We start from the raw sequence: 22302 nt of genomic DNA on the forward strand, positions 1-22302 counted from the left end.
GTGGAGGAACAGTGGGAACAGAACAGATCTGAGTATAGTGGAGGAACAGTGGGAACAGAACAGATCTGAGTATAGTGGAGGAACAGTGGGAACAGAACAGATCTGAGTAGTGGAGGAACAGTGGGAACAGAACAGATCTGAGTATAGTGGAGGAACAGTGGGAACAGAACAGATCTGAGTATAGTGGAGGAACAGTGGTAACAGAACAGATCTGAGTATAGTGGAGGAGAACAGAGATCTGAGTATAGTGGAGGAACAGTGGGAACAGAACAGATCTGAGTATAGTGGAGGAACAGTGGGAACAGAACAGATCTGAGTATAGTGGAGGAACAGTGGGAACAGAACAGATCTGAGTGGAGTGGAGGAACAGTGGGAACAGAACAGATCTGAGTATAGTGGAGGAACAGTGGGAACAGAACAGATCTGAGTGGAGTGGAGGAACAGTGGGAACAGAACAGATCTGAGTATAGTGGAGGAACAGTGGTAACAGAACAGATCTGAGTATAGTGGAGGAACAGTGGGAACAGAACAGATCTGAGTATAGTGGAGGAACAGTGGGAACAGAACAGATCTGAGTGGAGTGGAGGAACAGTGGGAACAGAACAGATCTGAGTATAGTAGAGGAACCATGGAAACAGATCTGTCACATTCGTTATAGCGATGAGACCAAGGCACAGCGTGATGTGAATACATCTTCTATTTTAATGAACAAACTTACAAAAACAACCAAACAAACTTGAAGCTATATAGAATCAGTGCAGACACAGGGAACTAATACATATACAATCACCCACGGATTACCCATGGAATATGGCTGCCTAAATATGGTTCCCAATCAGAAACAATGATAAACAGCTGCTTCTAATTGTGAACCAATCTAGGCAACCATAGACATAGAAAACACCTAGACTAGTGAACAACCCCATAAACATACAAAAACCCTAGACAGGTCAAGACACAACAAACCACCCCTTGTCAAACCATGACCTAACCAAAATAATAAAGAAAACTAAGATAACTAAGGTCAGGGCGTAACAAGGTCTGAGTGAAGTGGAGGGATGTGGGAGTCTAGGAGAGATCTAACATGGAACTGTCAGATAGAATGATAGAGAAAGCTATCATGGACTTGTAGGATAGAAGGAGGATAGATGGGTAGAGGGAGAGATGTTACCGCAAGGTGTCTATGCTGCTGGAACACACTGGGATGACTCGTTAGGAGGATTTCACAGAGACCAATCCGGCTGACAGAAACAGCTAGCGGGCAGGTGGACCCACTTTAAAGACAGGTAGACTTCTTCTCTTCACAGGACACTGAAAGGGAAAGATCATTAAAAAGCCTCTTGAACGTGTCCAAAGCAGTGCTTGACATCCAGAATTCTCTTTCTATTACAGACTTAAACATATCTTTCAAAAGTACTGGTTGGGACTGATAGAAGTACAGTAGGAAGCATATCTATTTTGTTCTATTGCTGGGTTACAAGAAACAGAAAAGTCCTTGTATCTTTGATATGTTAGTCTGATCTCTTGCACCTTTATTTTTAGGCCATGTTATATAGGTTTGGTTGGTTCTGATGATCTGGTTGCCTGGAACAGGCACAGTGAGCAGGTACATTGAAGCCAGGGTCTATTTTAGGGCTACTTTTTCTGGAACGATGCTGTTCAGCTTAGGGGTGCACAATATCACATTCAATAAACAGATTTTCCAATCTGGTGAACAACAGTGTGTACCAGCCCTGGGTAAACACACAAAAATATTAAACTTTTATATTTTTGTTATTACCTGCAGTTTTGTGTTTACCCAGAGCTGGTATACGTTGCTGTTCAGAATGAACAAGTAGTGCAACTTTTTTGGAAGCAAAAAAACTGCCAATGCAGATTTTTTACGAAAGTACATTTTTTTTATCCTAGCTCTTTCAAGCTTTTCTATACTCTCTTCAATAACGTCCAATCTTCTGAGAGGAAATACGAGCTCTTCAATAACATCCAATCTTCTGAGAGGAAATACGAGCTCTTCAATAACATCCAATCTTCTGAGAGGCAATACGAGCTCTTCAATAACATCCAATCTTCTGAGAGGCAATACGAGCTCTTCAATAACATCCAATCTTCTGAGAGGAAATACGAGCTCTTCAATAACATCCAATCTTCTGAGAGGCAATACGAGCTCTTCAATAACATCCAATCTTCTGAGAGGCAATACGAGCTCTTCAATAACATCCAATCTTCTGAGAGGCAATACGAGCTCTTCAATAACATCCAATCTTCTGAGAGGAAATACGAGCTCTTCAATAACATCCAATCTTCTGAGAGGCAATACGAGCTCTTCAATAACATCCAATCTTCTGAGAGGCAATAGCTCTTCAATAACATCCAATCTCTTCAATAACATCCAATCTTCTGAGAGGCAATACGAGCTCTTCAATAACATCCAATCTTCTGAGAGGCAATACGAAGCTCTTCAATATCATCCAATCTTCTGAGAGGCAATACGAGCTCTTCAATAACATCCAATCTTCTGAGAGGCAATACGAAGCTCTTCAATAACATCCAATCTTCTGAGAGGCTTCAAATCATCCAATCTTCTGAGAGGAGCTCTTCAATAACATCCAATCTTCTGAGAGGCAATACGAAGCTCTTCAATATCATCCAATCTTCTGAGAGGCAATAATCCAATCTTCTGAGAGGCTCTTCAATAACATCCAATCTTCTGAGAGGCTCTTCAATAAATCCAATCTTCGAAGCTCTTCAATATCATCCAATCTTCTGAGAGGCAATACGAGCTCTTCAATCTTCTAACGCTCTTCAATAACATCCAATCTTCTGAGAGGCAATACGAGCTCTTCAATAACATCCAATCTTCTGAGAGGCAATACGAGCTCTTCAATAACATCCAATCTTCTGAGAGGCAATACGAGCTCTTCAATAACATCCAATCTTCTGAGAGGAAATACGAGCTCTTCAATAACATCCAATCTTCTGAGAGGCAATACGAGCTCTTCAATATTATCCATTCTTCTGAGAGGCAATACGAGCTCTTCAATAACGTCCAATCTTCTGAGAGGCAATACAAGCTCTTCAATAACGTCCAATCTTCTGAGAGGCAATACGAACTCTTCAATAATGTCCAATCTTTTGAGAAGCAATACGAGCTCTTCAATAATGTCCAATCTTCTGAGAGGCAAAACGAGCTCTTCCGTAACGACCAATCTTCTGAGAGGCAATACGAGCTCTTCCATAACATCCAATCTTCTGAGAGGCAATACGAGCTCTTCAATAACATCCAATCTTCTGAAAGGCAATACGAGCTCTTCAATATCATCCATTCTTCTGAGAGGCAATACGAGCTCTTCAATAACGTCCAATCTTCTGAGAGGCAATACAAGCTCTTCAATAACATCCAATCTTCTGAGAGGCAATACGAACTCTTCAATAATGTCCAATCTTTTGAGAAGCAATACGAGCTCTTCAATAATGTCCAATCTTCTGAGAGGCAAAACGAGCTCTTCCATAACATCCAATCTTCTGAGAGGCAATACGAGCTCTTCAATAACGTCCAATCTTCTGAGAGGCAATACGAGATCTTCAATAACGTTCAATCTTCTGAGAAGCAATACGAGCTATTCAATAACGTCCGATCTTCTGAGAGGCAATACGAGCTCTTCAATAACGTCCAATCTTCTGAGAGGCAATAAGATCTCTTCGATAACGTCCAATCGTCTGAGAGGCAATACGAGCTCTTCAATAACGTCCAATCTTCTGAGAGGCAATACGAGCTCTTCAATAACGTCCGATCTTCTGAGAGGCAATACGAGCTCTTCAATGACGTCCAATCTTCTGAGGCAATACGAGCTCTTCAATAATATCCAATCTTCTGAGAGGAAATACGAGCTCTTCAATAACATCCAATCTTCTGAGAGGCAATACGAGCTCTTCAATAACATCCAATCTTCTGAGAGGCAATACGAGCTCTTCAATAACATCCAATCTTCTGAGAGGAAATACGAGCTCTTAAATAACATCCAATCTTCTGAGAGGCAATACGAGCTCTTCAATAACATCCAATCTTCTGAGAGGCAATTCTTCTGAGAGCTCTTCAATAAGCAATCTTTCAATATCATCCAATCTTCTGAGAGGCAATACGAGCTCTTCAATAACGTCCAATCTTCTGAGAGGCAATACGAGCTCTTCAATAACATCCGATCTTCTGAGAGGCAATACGAGCTCTTCAATGACGTCCAATCTTCTGAGGCAATACGAGCTCTTCAATAATATCATCCATTCTTCTGAGAGGCAATACGAGCTCTTCAATAACATCCAATCTTCTGAGAGGCAATACGAGCTCTTCAATAACATCCAATCTTCTGAGAGGCAATACGAGCTCTTCAATAACATCCAATCTTCTGAGAGGAAATACGAGCTCTTAAATAACATCCAATCTTCTGAGAGGCAATACGAGCTCTTCAATAACATCCAATCTTCTGAGAGGCAATACGAAGCTCTTCAATATCATCCAATCTTCTGAGAGGCAATACGAGCTCTTCAATAACGTCCAATCTTCTGAGAGGCAATACGAGCTCTTCAATAACATCCAATCTTCTGAGAGGCAATACGAGCTCTTCAATAACATCCAATCTTCTTAGAGGCAATACGAGCTCTTCAATATCATCCATTCTTCTGAGAGGCAATACGAGCTCTTCAATAACGTCCAATCTTCTGAGAGGCAAAACGAGCTCTTCAATAACATCCAATCTTCTGAGAGGCAATACGAGCTCTTCAATAACGTCCGATCTTCTGAGAGGCAATACGAGCTCTTCAATAACATCCAATCTTCTGAGAGGCAATACGAGCTCTTCAATAACGTCCAATCTTCTGAGAGGCAATACGAACTCTTCAATAATGTCCAATCTTTTGAGAAGCAATACGAGCTCTTCAATAATGTCCAATCTTCTGAGAGGCAATACGAGCTCTTCCATAACATCCAATCTTCTGAGAGGCAATACGAGCTCTTCAATAACATCCAATCTTCTGAGAGGCAATACGAGCTCTTCAATATCATCCATTCTTCTGAGAGGCAATACGAGCTCTTCAATAACGTCCAATCTTCTGAGAGGCAATACAAGCTCTTCCATAACATCCAATCTTCTGAGAGGCAATACGAGCTCTTCCATAACATCCAATCTTCTGAGAGGCAATACGAGCTCTTCCATAATGTCCAATCTTCTGAGAGGCAATACGAGCTCTTCAATAACGTCCAATCTTCTGAGAGGCAATACGAGCTCTTCAATAACGTCCAATCTTCTGAGAGGCAATAAGAGCTCTTCGATAACGTCCAATCGTCTGAGAGGCAATACGAGCTCTTCAATAACGTCCGATCTTCTGAGAGGCAATACGAGCTCTTCAATAATGTCCGATCTTCTGAGAGGCAATACGAGCTCTTCAGTAACGTCCAATCTTATGAGAGGCAATACGAGCTCTTCAATAATGTCCGATCTTCTGAGAGGCAGTACGAGCTCTTCAGTAACGTCCCATCTTCTGAGAGGCAACGAGAGAGCTAATCAGCAGTTTTGTAGTTCCAAGCACAGCTGTCGCAAAACTTAACGACTAATTGTTTCATTAAAAACCTACATGACATCAGTTCAAGGGGATATTTTAAAGAAGAGTACCAACTCAGCAGAAACATTTGATGTGAGCGATGCCGCATTTTCAGGCTCCTCCGTTTACGATCCGTAGATCAAGAGGAACAAGATGATCTTTTCAAGTCAGCCCTGCAAGGGAGTCTTTTATCGTCTCTTAGCTTTTAACTGGGTTTAGAAGCATTCCACACACTATGTTTTGGCCTCAATACCCAAGTGGCTGATTGCAACTTTGCTGTGGACGTGATTTTTTTCTTGTCTCTGAAAGACCCTGTCAAACAGGATACACTTGAAATTACAACATAATTTGATGTCGGATTTAATTGCACTGAGATAGATGAACACACACACGCGCAGACAGACACACATACAAGAACATAATAACAGTCCCACCCACATCATTCTTTCCCCACATAGAAGATTATACAGGAACATAGATGCTGTGCTCTAAGCCTGGACTACACCTAATATTGTGTGTGCCTCAATTCAATTCACAGTTACCTCCTTGTGTTTATTTTTGCATTGCCGCCAGCCACTTTACAAATACATACAGGTTTCCCCTGCTGACAACCCAGCACACAGACCTGAGTGAGTTACACAGAGTCTCCTCTGGTATGACGATACAGCCTCCTGGGGCATCAGTTCAGTTACAGTGCCTTGCGAAAGTATTCGCCCCCCTTGAACTTTGCAACCTTTTGCCACATTTCAGGTTTCAAACATAAAGATATAAAACTGTATTTTTTTGATGAATCAACAACAAATGGGACACAATCATGAAGTGGAATGACATTTATTGGATATTCCAAACTTTTTTAACAAATCAAAAACTGAAAAATTGGGCGTGCAAAATTATTCAGCCCCTTTACTTTCAGTGCAGCAAACTCTCTCCATAAGTTCAGTGAGGATCTCTGAATGATCCAATGTTGACCTAAATGACTAATGATGATAAATACAATCCACCTGTGTGTAATCAAGTCTCCGTATAAATGCACCTGCACTGTGATATTCTCAGAGGTCCGTTAAAAGCGCAGAGAGCATCATGAGGAACAAGGAACACACCAGGCAGGTCCGAGATACTGTTGTGAAGAAGTTTAAAGCCGGATTTGGATACAAAAAGATTTCCCAAGCTTTAAACATCCCAAGGAGCACTGTGCAAGCGATAATATTGAAATGGAAGGAGTATCAGACCACTGCAAATCTACCAAGACCTTGCTGTCCCTCTAAACTTTCAGCTCATACAAGGAGAAGACTGATCAGAGATGCAGCCAAGAGGCCCATGATCACTCTGGATGAACTGCAGAGATCTACAGCTGAGGTGGGACACTCTGTCCATAGGACAACAATCAGTCGTATATTGCACAAATCTGGCCTTTATGGAAGAGTGACAAGAAGAAAGCCATTTCTTAAAGATATCCATAAAAAGTGTTGTTTAATGTTTGCCACAAGCCACCTGGGAGACACACCAAACATGTGGAAGAAGGTGCTCTGGTCAGATGAAACCAAAATTGAACTTTTTTGGCAACAATGCAAAACGTTATGTTTGGCGTAAAAGCAACACAGCTCCTCACTCTGAACACACCATCCCCACTGTCAAACATGGTGGTGGCAGCATCATGGTTTGGGCCTGCTTTTCTTCAGCAGGTACAGGGAAGATGGTTAAAATTGATGGGAAGATGGATGGAGCCAAATACAGGACCATTCTGGAAGAAAACCTGATGGAGTCTGCAAAAGACCTGAGACTGGGACGGAGATTTGTCTTCCAACAAGACAATGATCCAAAACATAAAGCAAAATCTACAATGGATACTCTCGATGTGCAAAACTGATAGAGACATACCCCAAGCGACTTACAGCTGTAATCACAGCAAAAGGTGGCGCTACAAAGTATTAACTTAAGGGGGCTGAATAATTTTGCACGCCCAATTTTTCATTTTTTGATTTGTTAAAAAAGTTTGAAATATCCAATAAATGTCGTTCCACTTCATGATTGTGTCCCACTTGTTGTTGATTCTTCACAAAAAAATACAGTTTTATATCTTTATGTTTGAAGCCTGAAATGTGGCAAAAGGTCGCAAAGTTCAAGGGGGCCGAATACTTTCGCCAGGCACTGTAACTACTTCCCATTGTGCGCCAACATTACTGTCATATAAAGACCTGAACTGTAGGCTACTGTGAACTATCACATGAAAAATATTGAGAAAATACGGAAAAAGGTGGGGAAGAACATTCAAGGTATTTCAGAGAAATGCAAGGTATTTTCAGTGTATTTCAGAGAATACTGTATTTATGGAGGATATAGTTCTTTTTGGGATTCACCGGCCTACATTCTCTGCCATTTCATTTTGTAGGCTGTGTAAATTGATGTAGAACTGGGACACAAAGGCTGTGGATTGTTCTTTGCTTTGTTCTCTGATGTAGACATATTCAGTACATCCACATTGTTTGGTCTATTTCACCATCTAGACCTCTGCAGTAGGTTGATTTTGTTTTAAAGCTGTGGTTCGTAAGGGATTCACATCAAATCAGAAAAATGCATTGGCACTGCCATGTGTTCCTGCAGACAGACAGATGTATTTGTGTGAACTGTGAGAGGATTGACAGCCTGTTTACCTACACTTCCTCAGCACCCAAAAAAACGAAGGGGTCCGTGCAGAGCGGAGACAGCAACACTTCTTATCTCTCCAGCTACACCCCGTCTCCCCTCTACCTCCTGTCTCCCCCATCCCTCCATCTCTCCCATAGCAGCCTTTGTGTTCATCTGATTTCAGGCCCCGCTCTCTCTCTCTCTCTCTCTCTCTCTCTCTCTCTCTCTCTCTCTCTCTCTCTCTCTCTCTCTCTCTCTCTCTCTCTCTCTCTCTCTCTCTCTCTCTCTCTCTCTCTCTCTCTCTCTCTCTCTCTCTCTCTCTCTCTCTCGGCTCTCTCTGTCTCTGTCCCCTGACACTCGGAGCCGTGGCACATGGAAGAATTCTCTTCCTCTCAGACGGCAGATGAGAGAAGAGGCTGTTGGACCTTCCCCCCGTCTCTTCCTCTCAAATGGTGGTGGGTGAGAGGAGAGGCAGCTGCTACTTCTACCAGTCCCCATGCAGTGCTGATCTGAGATAGTTCTGCCAAAACACCTGATATTGGCACTGTGAGGAAGACAAACTCTCTTCCCGAAGCTCTCCTCTCCTTTCTCAGTGAAGGAATCAGGCCTGAAAAAAGCTCCTCTATAAATCTCTTTGGAGACAACCATGTCTTTTCTGTGGCTATGGCTCCTTTTCCTGCCTGTAGAGACATTTCCTCCTGTTTTGTAAAGGAAATAGACTGTAGAAATTAGACAGCGAGAAAAAGATTGGTCCAATTTTTTTCTGTAAACAAAGTGCTTGTGGAGACGACTAAATATTTGTTACCACAAGGTATTGTCTGTGTTTGCTGTCAAGCTCTCTATGGTGTTGTCAGGAAACAGCAGGCACCTCAGGGAAAGGAAAATGCTTGGTTGGCTTTACATGGACACTGCTATATTGACTGTACGTCACTCTGAATAAATTACTAAAATATAAATATAAAATGTCTATATTGGGGTCTCTGAAATGCTTGTGTAACCTCATCCACAGTGGAAAGGCAGCTATATTGGGGTCTCTGAAATGCTTGTGTAACCTCATCCACAGTGGAAAGGCAGCTATATTGTGATAAAAGTGGATTTGTGGACTGATACAGCATCTTAATATTAAACCATTCAATCTACGTGAAGATACTGCTGTCAGTTTACTATCCAATTTAAATACACCACTGAGAGCCTGAGAGCCAACATCTCTGATTTCCGGGGTATATATACAGTTTAAATACACCACTGAGAGCCTGAGAGTCAACATCTCTGGTTTCCGGTGTATATATCCAGTTTAAATACACCACTGAGAGCCTGAGAGTCAACATCTCTGGTCTCCGGGGTATATATCCAGTTTAAATACACCACTGCGAGCCTGAGAGTCAACATCTCTGGTTTCCGGGGTATATATCCAGTTTAAATACACCACTGAGTACCAGAGAATCAATATATCTGGTTTCCGGGGTATGTATTCAGTTTAAATATACCACTGAAGACCAGAGAGTCAACATCTCTGGTTTCCCGGTATAAACCTGTAGCTGAAAAAAACATTGCTCACTGATTAAAAGCATCATATAAAGCTGTTGAGAAATATTTGCAGGCTCAGTGGGCTTCTACTGTAAATGGATGGGAAAAAGTCCCATTTTGTATGATGATCTGCAGTTTTGTTGTACGAATGTCAGCTAGCAGTTATTAGATCATGATAATGGCAGTGACCTGGAATTGATGTAGTCTGTTTGGCCAAATGGAAGGCATTTCTGCAACATATCAGACATCTGCTTTCTCCCAGCTGCAGGTTTGCCCCCTATAATAATGTCACCATATTTTTGATCAGCTAGCATGGCACACCGCGTGAATGCCTCTCTGAAGTAATGGATATCTAAATCCAAAATGATACTACACCCCACCAAAGCTACTGTCAGAGTCAAACTCAATATTTGTTTTCTGCTTAGCTGTTACATATAAACTGCCCATTTGTAATTTAGAGGATCTCTTGTAATAACTTTGGGAATGTGATAGAAAACATTTAACACAGGAAACTCATCAGAAGTGAATTGTACTGTAGCCTACAGTCAATGTTCAATGCAGGGGACAAAGACTCACATACACCAATCTAAGCCAGCCTTGAACCACACAGCTGTACAAAAGCAAGGGACTTTATTGTACATAGCCCTGTTGTCGTTTCACTAATTATATAGTCTGCTTAATAAATGATCATCAAACCTGATGCTTTCAGATGGCCCGACGTATTATATGAATGACCTATTGTTTAAATCCAGAGTAAACCAGCTGGTGTGTGGGTTACACTACTGGTACTGTGGTACAGCAGTGGGTTAAATATATTACACATGTATATATTCCTCACCTGTTATTTGCAAATGATCTGATTCCATAAAGATAAATAGCAATGTGCAAGAGGACTATTGTTGAGTTAAAGGAAAAGGGGATCAAGAAAGGTCTGAGAATTGTATATTTAATTACACTGTAAAATGTATGTGTAACACTCATCTGATGCAGAAGGAGTGGACCAAAGCGCAGCGTGGTAAGTGTCCAGGATTTATTCTCAAAACACATGAACAAAATAACAAAGAGCAAAACGACAACGAACAGTTCTGTCAGGTGCAGAAACACAAAACAGAAAACAACTACCCACAAAACACAGGTGGGAAAAAGCTGCCTAAGTATGGTTCTCAATCAGAGACAACGATAGACAGCTGCCTCTGATTGAGAACCACACCCGGCCAAACACACAGAAATAGAAAACATAGAAATAAAGAAACTAGAATGCCCACCCTAGTTACACCCTGGCCTAACCAAAATAGAGAATAAAAGCCTGCCTATGGCCAGGGCGTGACAGTATGAAATCACATACAAGGCATAAAGCTTAAGTTACAAGGCTTTACTGTTATATTACTCTAGGTGTATAGATCGTAATGTTACAGGGCATAGCATGAACACAGAGATGCCTCCTCAGGCCTACTCAGGCCTACAAGTGATACTGCTGGATTTTGGCTATGAGGATATAATTTCTATGTCTTTGCGTGCAGTTTGAAGGAAGTTGGTAACTAGTGCTAGAGCAATTGTTATTTAGCATTAGTGCAATTACTGGAAGCTATGGTATCTGCTAGCATGATATCATAGACTCAATGGTATCATGCTAGCAGATATAATAGAGTTCCAGTCATTACGCTAACGCTAGTTAGCATTAGCACGTGAAATTACCTCTAACTAATTGCCAAAATCCCGAAGTATCCCTTTAAAGGGAGGCTGTTTTATATTTAGTTAATTAAGAAATGCTAGCAGCCATGACTGAATTGAAACTAAATTGGTTTTGGGGGAGTTTGATGTGGGGATCTCGTGTGTGTTCGAAGGTGGGAAGAGTTAGGCAAATTATTTTGCCAATTAGGGCCTCTTGACACTACAGGTTGCTGGTTCAAATCCCTGAAACGGCATGGTGGAAAAATCTGCTGTTCCGGCCCTAAGCAAGGTAGTTAACCCCCAACAACAACTGCTCCCAGACACCGTGGACGTCGAATAAGGCAGCCCCCCGCAGCTCTCTGATTCAGAGGGGTAAAATCTAGATTCAAATCTGTCTTTAAGAGATGTTTCTCACACTGCATCCAGAGGTCAATACCACATACCCCCTCTGACTGGTACAGTGTAAAGACTACAGCTCTCTGCACCACATACCCCCTCTGGCTGGTACAGTGTAAAGACTACAGCTCTCTACACCACATACCCCCTCTGACTGGTACAGTGTAAAGACTACAGCTCTCTACACCACATACCCCCTATGGCTGGTACAGTGTAAAGACTACAGCTCTCTACACCACATACCCCCTCTGTCTGGTACAGTGTAAAGACTACAGCTCTCTACACCACATACCCCCTCTGGCTGGTACAGTGTAAAGACTACAGCTCTCTACACCACATACCCCCTCTGGCTGGTACAGTGTAAAGACTACAGCTCTCTACACCACATACCCCCTCTGACTGGTACAGTGTAAAGACTACAGCTCTCTACACCACATACCCCCTCTGACTGGTACAGTGTAAAGACTACAGCTCTCTACACCACATACCCCCTCTGACTGGTACAGTGTAAAGACTACAGCTCTCTACACCACATACCCCCTCTGGCTGGTACAGTGTAAAGACTACAGCTCTCTACACCACATACCCCCTCTGACTGGTACAGTGTAAAGACTACAGCTCTCTACACCACATACCCCCTCTGACTGGTACAGTGTAAAGACTACGGCTCTCTGCACCACATACCCCCTCTGGCTGGTAGTGTAAAGACTACGGTTCTCTCACACTACCCCCGGAGATCTACACCACATACCCCCTCTGACTGGTACAGTGTAAAGACTACAGTTCTCTCACACTACCCCCGGAGATCTACACCACATACCCCCTCTGACTGGTACAGGGTAAAGACTACAGCTCTCTCACACTACCCCCGGAGGTCTACACCACATACCCCCTCTGACTGGTACAGTGTAAAGACTACGGCTCTCTACACCACATACCCCCTCTGACTGGTACAGTGTAAAGACTACACCTCTCCCACACTATCTCCGGAGGTCTACACCACATACCCCCTCTGACTGGTACAGTGTAAAGACTACAGCTCTCCCACACTATCTCCGGAGGTCTACACCACATACCCCCTCTGACTGGTACAGTGTAAAGACTACAGCTCTCCCACACTATCTCCGGAGGTCTACACCACATACCCCCTCTGGCTGGTACAGTGTAAAGACTACAGCTCTCCCACACTACATTTTACCTTAACTACCTTAATACCAGCAACATTTTAAGTTATTATAATTTTATTTAGTTATTATTAAACTATGCAAGTCAGTTAAGAACAAATTCTTACTTACAATGACAGCCTACCACGGCCAAACCCGGACAATGCTGGGCCAATTGTGCGCCACCCTATGGGACTCCCAATCATGGCCAGATGTAATACAGCCTGGATTCAAACCAGGCACTGTAGTGATGCCTTCTGCACTGAGATGCAGGGACTTACACCGCTGCGCCACTCGGGAGCCTAAACGCTTTTAAAATAGCACACATTTATGAATCATTGCATTAATCAGATGTGAAACACTATGTGCAATATAGTTAGATGAGAAGCACCTTTATAGTTTGAATTGCTATGCTTATTTTTTTTGTCTATATAGTATGGTATGTACGGTATGCTAATAGCTACACTCACATGAAGCAGGAATATGGCCATCACATCCAAAGCTAGTGTAAACAGAAAATGTGTCAATTTGATGTTGAAGAAAGATAGATCTCACTGGACACATGTTACTTATGTAAATCCACCCTTAGCTTCATCCCAGCTGGTGTGCAACCATGACAAAATCGGTTTGACTTTGGATAGCTTATCTCCGGGGCTAGTTGTGGCATACCTTATAGTTCTCATTAAATGCTGTCAATATTTTCAGGCCTATATGAATTTCTACAACTTATAATTGGTTTGAGGTTGTCAAGTGATTGAAATTTGGAGCTATTGGAATTTTAACATATTGTCCCATGTTTATTTATTTATTTATTTATTTATTTATTTATTTATTTCACCTTTATTTAACCAGTTAGGCAAGTTGAGAACAAGTTCTCATTTACAATTGCGACCTGGCCAAGATAAAGCAAAGCAGTTTGATAGGTACAACAATACAGAGTTACACATGGAGTAAAGCAAACATACAGTCAATAATACAGTAGAAAAATAAGTCTATATACAATGTGAGCAAATGAGGTGAGATAAGGGAGGTAAAGGCAAAAAAAGGCCATGGTGGCAAAGTAAATACAATATAGCAAGTAACAAAAAAAACTGGAATGGTAGATTTGCAGTGGAAGAATGTGCAAAGTAGAGATAGAAATAATGGGGTGCAAAGGAGCAAAATAAATAAATAAATACAGTAGGGGGAGAGGTAGTTGTTTGGGCTAAATTATAGATGGGCTATGTACAGGTGAAGTAATCTGTGAGCTGCTCTGGCAGCTGGTACATTGTGTAATTTATCGATGGTTCCTAACTAGCCCCATAGGGATATCCAAAGTCTACCCAAATTTACCACAGGCATTACGATCGGGTTGCGTAAATAATGCCATCCAAATTGATAATTACTTGTGTGTTGCTAGCTGTGGGCATGTGGGTAGGAATGAAACAAACACAAACTTAATTTACGTTGTGATGCAGTCACGATCGGAAGTCTCACAAAACTCTGTTTTGGTCGAAACTGACTTTATGACCAAAATTACCCTATTTACACTTTGTAATTTTGACGGTAGAATAAATGCTTCTGACTCATATTGATGCTACATAGGCTTTTTCTAAATGAAAAGTTGGTTTTAGTGGCAGTTGCTCTTTAAGAGAAAATTCTGCAGCGTGGATAGCAGGACAAGAGAGAACAAAGACTTGTCATTCCATTTATATTATTTTTAACCCACTACAGTACTATACATTGTTGTGTTGATTATTTTTTTGAAGGGCTCAACAATACAGTATGACCTTTGGGAATTCCTTTACCCTGCATGTATGAAGTTCTGTAATGTCATCCATCACTTCCTAGTTCACCCAACACTTCCTCATCCACACTCAGTGTATTTTCCTAACAAAGGCTAATATGCTGTTTCATCCATCCACAGTTCATTTTCTTAACACAGGCCAATGTGCTATCCAATCTCCATTAGCAATTTTATGGACACATTGCCCTTTTAACCAAATAAGAACTCGCAAGCTTTCCATTGGGGTATTTTGCCTTTACCCTTTACATTGTGATGGGGTTAGCTTTAAATTAATCATTTGAATTAGTTTAAAGAAAGGTTAATAACTAATTAAATGGGGCATTGATTGAGCTAACTATAAAGAGATTGGGGAATAAACTAAAGGTAGATGGACTAACACAAGACGAAAGATTGCAATTAGTAGCATTTAAAAGATTTCAGCAGATTATCGCAAACAAACAATTGCCTATTTTAAGCTCAACGCTGTGACTCCGCAAGGGGGCTTCGCTTTCAACGCACTGACTTTGTACTGCTGTGACATCGATTGAAAATCACTTTTTTCCTATTTGTATGAAGTCTCTGAGTCTTCTACAGTTTGATAAGACGTGCCGTTTCTGGAGGGAAATACTTCAATCCTTTTTATACGACTCTTAACATTTTTCTCAGCATGTATGCGTGATTAGGGGACTGATAAAAGTGAATATGGCAGCAGGGTGAACATTCCAAGCATTACTCACCAGACAGCACATGACAAGCTGTGAAGAAATTGGGCAAAATGAGAGGAAACTGTTTAGGGAGGCGGGTTGCGTTACAAATGGCATCCTATTCCTCACATAGTGCACTACCTTTGATCAGAGCACTGTCCAATGCAGTGCTTTATGTAGGGAATAGGTTGCCATTTGTGAAACCAACTAAGTCAGTGGCGTTAAAAGGAGTGAAATATATGTTGAACATGACTTCCAAAATGACGCCCTGAGATGTGCCGCTGTCCTCGTCTTCGTTAACCTAATTCCTAATGTCTGCTGATAAGGAAATGATTCATGCTTTACAGGGGGAATGTTTTTACAGCGACACCCTAATCCAGTTATACATTTGCTCAGCAGAGAAACCTTTATACATTGGACAAAATGGCAGTTCAAAGAATATTAAATATGGAATTATGGAATATTAACTATAGGGATGTACTACCAAATATTATTTCCCTAAAAGGCATTTAAAGTAGCTTTTAGACATTTCTTAATATTTCTTAATATTAACATGAATATTTCCTCATATTAAAAAAGCTCAGGATATTTTCATGCAAAGAACCAAAAGTCCAAATTACCTTACTTCCCTTTTTTTCCAGTTTCAGGTTCCTTATGAGTCATCTAAAGACTGTTCTGGGTTCAGTGGATGGCCATGGGGTGGAAGAGGAATGAAGGATACATCTGCTAAAAGGAAGGAGGAGCGAAGGAATAAAGGAGGGTGGAAACGTCCAACAGGGACTGGTGTGGAAAGTGCTCAGCCACCGAAGAGGATGAAGAGAGACACTTATTTAGCCAGTGCCATATGTGCCCTTGTCAAAAAGGAGTGTAATGTAAAGGGAATAGGGTGTCATTTGAGACAAACCCACACATTTCACTGAAGACCAAAAAGTGTATGGTATCAATAGCCTTCAAAGGCTCTTTAGAGGTACATGCAGCCGGGTAGGAGCGAGTTTCATGATGCGTAACATGCAGAGGAAGGGATATAACTACACAGAGCATCACCCAGCCAGAATAATGACTCAGAAAGGAGTCATCCCTCTCACCCACTGTGTGGGCACAGGCGTCATTTCAACGTCTAGTCCTTGTTGGTTCAACGTAATTGAATTGAAATGATGTGGGGGAAACGTTGAATCAACTAGTGTGTGCCCAGTGGGTTGCTTCCAGAGAGGGGTTAGTTGGATGTTCCCCTTCTAACCTAGGGATGTCAGTATTGTAAGATCTTATAAATACCTTTCCTTTGTCGATAGCTGGGCAGACAAGACAGATTACAGATAATAAAACCCTCACATTAATAGCAGCAGTTGCCACAACAGTCATATGTTAACCTTCAAGTTAGAAAGTGTTAAAAGGTTCAAGTGGATTTAGTACTGCAGTACATCAAGCGACTGCTAAGTGCATTTTTTCGCCGTCGTGATTTCTATTCAGCTCTAGTCTATCATTTCCATTCATTCTTGTAGCAGTTGTAAAGTATCCTTTACTGGGAGATTCTTTGCCTCTGAGATTTTTATTTGGTGACCATTTTGTCAGAGATTGTTGTATCTTTATAAGCAACATGGCTGCAACGTATCCCATGCTGGGAGATCCACTGGTTTCCCTGCCACTCGGCATCTAGGCCTTTCAAGGCTTTGCCACATACAGTACAGACAAACATAGAGCTTGTGTCATCTAATACCAGACTGGCTATATTTAGGGTCCATTTATCACCTTGCTGAAAGCTGGTAATCAAATAGGAGTCTGTCCCACTGGTGTAATGGTGTAATCTCAGAACTCACAAAGTAGGCACAAGACGTTCCAGTCAACAGCAGTACATTTGAGCCCCTCATCTCTGCCTTTAATACAAATTGTCAACTTTGTACTAATTACTTTGTGTCACGGTGTATTTGAGAAAGCATCGCTGACAACCACAGATCTGTGCGAAGCACGCACCATACACTCAGTAGTAGATCATACCACACATTTCAATTAAGGAACTCATTCTGGTCCTTCAAATTGATCGGGATCAGTATTGAACATCTTAACCTCATCCAATAACGTAATTTCAAACAGTTTTGCCCACTGGGTGTACTTATTCAACAAACACCCCCCCAAAATTGCGTAAATTATCCCTTATAGGTATGTCCACTACAAGTCAGTCTACACTCTAATTTTTATTGTTTTATTTGCTGGGGTCCTCAGGTAATTAGCCATAATCACTTGTACATAATGAGAAAGGTGTGGTTCAGAGAAGTGGTAGAGAACTAAAAGAGATTCATATGGGAATCAGGGCTTCTCCTATAGAGCTCCATTTTTATAGAATGGTTTGCCTACCCATGTGAGAGACGCAGACCTCGGTCTCAACCTTTAAGTCTTTATTGAAGACTCATCTCTTCAGTAGGTCCTATGATTGAGTATAGTCTGGCCTAGGAGTGTAAAGGTGAACGGAAAGGCACTGGAGCAACAAACCGCCCTTGCTGTCTCTGCCTGGCCATTTCCCCTCTCTTCACTGGGATTCTCTGCCTCTAACCCTATTACAGGGTCTGAGTCACTGGCTTACTGGTGCTCTTCCATACCGTCCCTAGGAGGGGTGTGTCACTTGAGTGTGTTGAGTCACTGATGTGATCTTCCTGTCTTGGGCTAGGTGGTTGCAGGCGCCCCCCTTGGGTTGTGCCGTGGCGGAGATCTTTGTGGGCTATACTCGCCTTGTCTCAGAATGGTAAGTTGGTGGTGGAAGATATCCCTCTAGTGGTGTGGGGGCTGTGCTTTGGCCCGACCACTCCTGTCTCAGCCTCCAGCTAACTTGGAGTGTATTTATGCTGCAGTAGTTTATGTGTCGGGGGGCTAGGGTCAGTCTGTTATATATGGAGTATTTATCCTGTCTTATCAGGTGTCCTGTGTGAATTTAAGTATGCTCTCTCTAATTCGCTGTCTTTTTCTTTCTTTTTCCCTCTTTCTTTCTCTTGGAGGACCTGAGCCCTAGGACCATGCCTCAGGACATTTACATTTACATTTACATTTAAGTCATTTAGCAGACGCTCTTATCCAGAGCGACTTACAAATTGGTGCATTCACCTTATGACATCCAGTGGAACAGTCACTTTACAATAGTGCATCTAAATCTTACTCGGGGGGGAATACTTATCCTATCCTAGGTATTCCTTAAAGAGGTGGGGTTTCAGGTGTCTCCGGAAGGTGGTGATTGACTCCGCTGTCCTGGCGTCGTGAGGGAGTTTGTTCCACCATTGGGGGGCCAGAGCAGCGAACAGTTTTGACTGGGCTGAGCGGGAGCTGTACTTCCTCAGAGGAATGGCAGACATAAACACCACAACAAAATGTCCAGGATAGGACGGGACCAATTGATAAGGATTATGACTTCCACTTGAGGGAACCTCCCCAGGTTAATGTGCCCAATCCCAGCGCAGGCAGGCGAGCAGGCCAGAGGTGGATGAACGCAGTGCCCTTGTTTGGGTGTAGGGCCTGATCAGAGCCTGGAGGTACTGAGGTGCCGTTCCCCTCACAGGCTCCGTAGGCAAGCACCATGGTCTTGTAAAGCGGATGCGAGCTTCAACTGGAAGCCAGTGGAGAGAACGGAGGAGCGGGGTGACGTGAGAGAACTTGGGAAGGTTGAACACCAGACGGGCTGCGGTGTTCTGGATGAGTTGAAGGGGTTTAATGGCACAGGCAGGGAGCCCAGCCAACAGCGAGTTGCAGTAATCCAGACGGGAGATGACAAGTGCCTGGATTAGGACCTGCGCCGCTTCCTGTGTGAGGCAGGGTCGTACTCTGGAAAAAACTGAACGGATGTTGTAGAGCATGAACCTACAGGAACGGGCCACCGCCTTGATGTTGGTTGAGAACGACAGGGTGTTGTCCAGGATCACACCAAGGTTCTTAGCGCTCTGGGAGGAGGACACAATGGAGTTGTCAACCGCTCAATCAATGAGTTGTTAGGAACAGCTGGGAAAACATCGGAACTGAGCAGAGAGAACAGAGTGATGGCGAGATCATGGATCATGGAGACGGGCAGTCCTTCCCCGGGAGGAAGAGCAGCTCCGTCTTGCCGAGGTTCAGCTTGAGGTGGTGATCCGTCATCCACACTGATATGTCTGCCAGACATGCAGAGATGCGCACCATAGCGGATCGCCACCTGGTCATCAGAAGGGGGAAAGGAGAAGATTAGTTGTGTGTCGTCTGCATAGCAATGATAGGAGAGACCATGTGAGGTTATGACAGAGCCAAGTGACTTGGTGTATAGCGAGAATAGGAGAGGTGGGGCCTAGAACAGAGCCCTGGGGGACACCAGTGGTGAGAGCGCTTGGTGTATGGTGAGGAGACAGATTCTCGCCACGCCACCTGGTAGGAGCGACCTGTCAGGTAGGACGCAATCCAAGCGTGGGCCGCGCCGGAGATGCCCAACTCGGAGAGGGTGGAGAGGAGGATCTGATGGTTCACAGTATCGAAGGCAGCCGATAGATCTAGCAGGATGAGAGCAGAGGAGAGAGAGTTAGCTTTAGCAGTGCGGAGCGCCTCCGTGATACAGAGGAGAGCAGTCTCAGTTGAATGACTAGTCTTGAAACCTGACTGATTTGGATCAAGAAGGTCATTCAGAGAGAGATAGCGGGAGAGCTGGCCAAGGACGGCACGTTCAAGAGTTTTGGAGAGAAAAGAAAGAAGGGATACTGGTCTGTAATTCTTGACATCGGAGGGATCGAGTGTAGGTTTTTTCAGAAGGGGTGCAACTCTCGCTCTCTTGAGGACAACCTGTTCTGATGACTCCTTGCTGTCCCCAGTCCACCTGGCCGTGCTGCTGCTCCAGTGTCAACTGTTCTGCCTGCGGCTATGGAACCCTGACCTGTTCACCGGACCTGCTACCTGTCCCAGACCTGCTGTTTTCAACTCTCTAGAGACAGCAGGAGCGGTAGAGGTACTCTAAAGATCGGCTGTGAAAAGCCAACTGACATTTTCTCCTGAGAAGCTGACCTGTTGCACCCTCGACAACCAATGTGATTAGTATTATTTGACACTGCTGGTCATCTATGAATATTTGAACATCTTGGCCATGTACTGTTATAATCTCCACCCGGCACAGCCAGAAGAGGACTGGCCACCCCTCATAGCCTGGTTCCTCTCTAGGTTTCTTCCTAGGTTCTGGCCTTTCTAGGGAGTAGCCACCGTGCTTCTACACCTGCATTGCTTGCTGTTTGGGGTTTTAGGCTGGGTTTCTGTTCAGCTGATGTCACAAAGGGCGTTGTAAATACATTTGATTTGATTTGAATCTACTACTGTTTCATAGGGGGAAACAATGTGGTCACCAGCCAGATGGTTCCCCTTTAAATGATGTACAGTTTATAAATGCTTCATAAAGCCGTCATAAAGCCTTTATAAACACTACATAAATGTGTTACAAATCATCTATAACCATATGTCAAGCTTTATAAAGGGTTCATAAATGTTGCATAACTGTGTGACATAACCACCAATGTCAAATGTGTCATAGCCCACTATGTCAAATATTATGACATAACCCTGTGCTTTATAAAGGGTGACATGTGGAATAAGCCCCCGCTTAATAAAGGCCTTATAAATCATATTAAATTGAGGCTTCACAAATAATATATAACCCTGTCATGCAACTTGGTAGAGCATTGCAAAACCAAGATATTGGGTTCGATTCCCAGGACCACCCATAAGAAACATTTTATATATATTATATTATATTTCACAAAACAAATTATGGAATGGCCCAACCTCTTTCCCTTTCCCTCATAGTCAGAACCTCAACTTCTCCCAAAATGCTGTGCTGCAGGATGACACACAATCTAAAGCAAAAAATGTTGGTAGGGCCTTTCAAAATCATTTTTTTGTTGTTTCAAATTCTGTTTTCTTGGTTTAGCTTTTCCAGGTTTTTGTATTTACCCCTGTTTATTTCTGATTTATCCCGTTTACAACCATGCTTAAAACACACCAGGGGATGACTTTTGAGGTCTGGGAAAAATCGAAGGAACTTTTATTTTTTTATGTAGTGTCACACCCTGGTCGAAGTATTTTGTGTTTATCTTCATGTATTGGGTCAGGCCAGGGTGTGGCATGGGGTTTTTGTATTGTGGTGTGTTTTGTCTTGGGGTTTTGGTGTGTATGTATTGGGATTGTAGCTAGTGGGGTGATCTAGCAAAGTCTATGGCTGTCTGGAGTGGTTTTCAATCAGAGGCAGGTGTATATCATTGTCTCTGATTGGGAACCATATTTAGGCAGCCATATTCTTTGAGTTTGTCGTGGGTGATTGTCCTTAGTGTCCTTGTTCCTGGCTGTGTTAGGTTTCACTAGTATAGGCTGTTTCGGTTTTCGTTACGTTCTTTGTTTTGTAGTGTTTGTGTTTTAGATTCGTGTTACGTTTTTTTGTTCATTAAACATGGATCGCAATCTACACACTGAAGTTTGGTCCGACTCTCCTTCACCACACCTAGAAAACCGTTACAGAATCACCCACCGTAAACGGACCAAGCAGCGTGTCAACAGGCAGGAGCAGCCCAAAGAGGAGATGCGAAATAAGGATTTCTGGACATGGGAGGAAATCCTCGACGGAAGAGGACCCTGGGCTAAACCAGGGGAGTGTAGCCGCCCAAAGGTGGAACAGGTGGAGGCAGCGAGGAGAGCAGAGTCAGCCGGAGAGAGGAGCCGGCGATATGAGGGAACACGGTTGGCAAGGAAGCCTGAGAGTCAGCCCCAAAAATGTCTTGGGGGGATGGGCTCAGGGAGAGTGTGGCAGAGTCAGGAGTCAGACCTGAGCCAACTCTCCCTGTTTATCGTGAGGAGCCAAGGAGGAGACCAGAACCAGAGCCGG

Source organism: Oncorhynchus gorbuscha, linkage group LG16, assembly GCF_021184085.1.
Source record: "Oncorhynchus gorbuscha isolate QuinsamMale2020 ecotype Even-year linkage group LG16, OgorEven_v1.0, whole genome shotgun sequence".
Taxonomy (NCBI): Eukaryota; Metazoa; Chordata; class Actinopteri; order Salmoniformes; family Salmonidae; genus Oncorhynchus; species Oncorhynchus gorbuscha.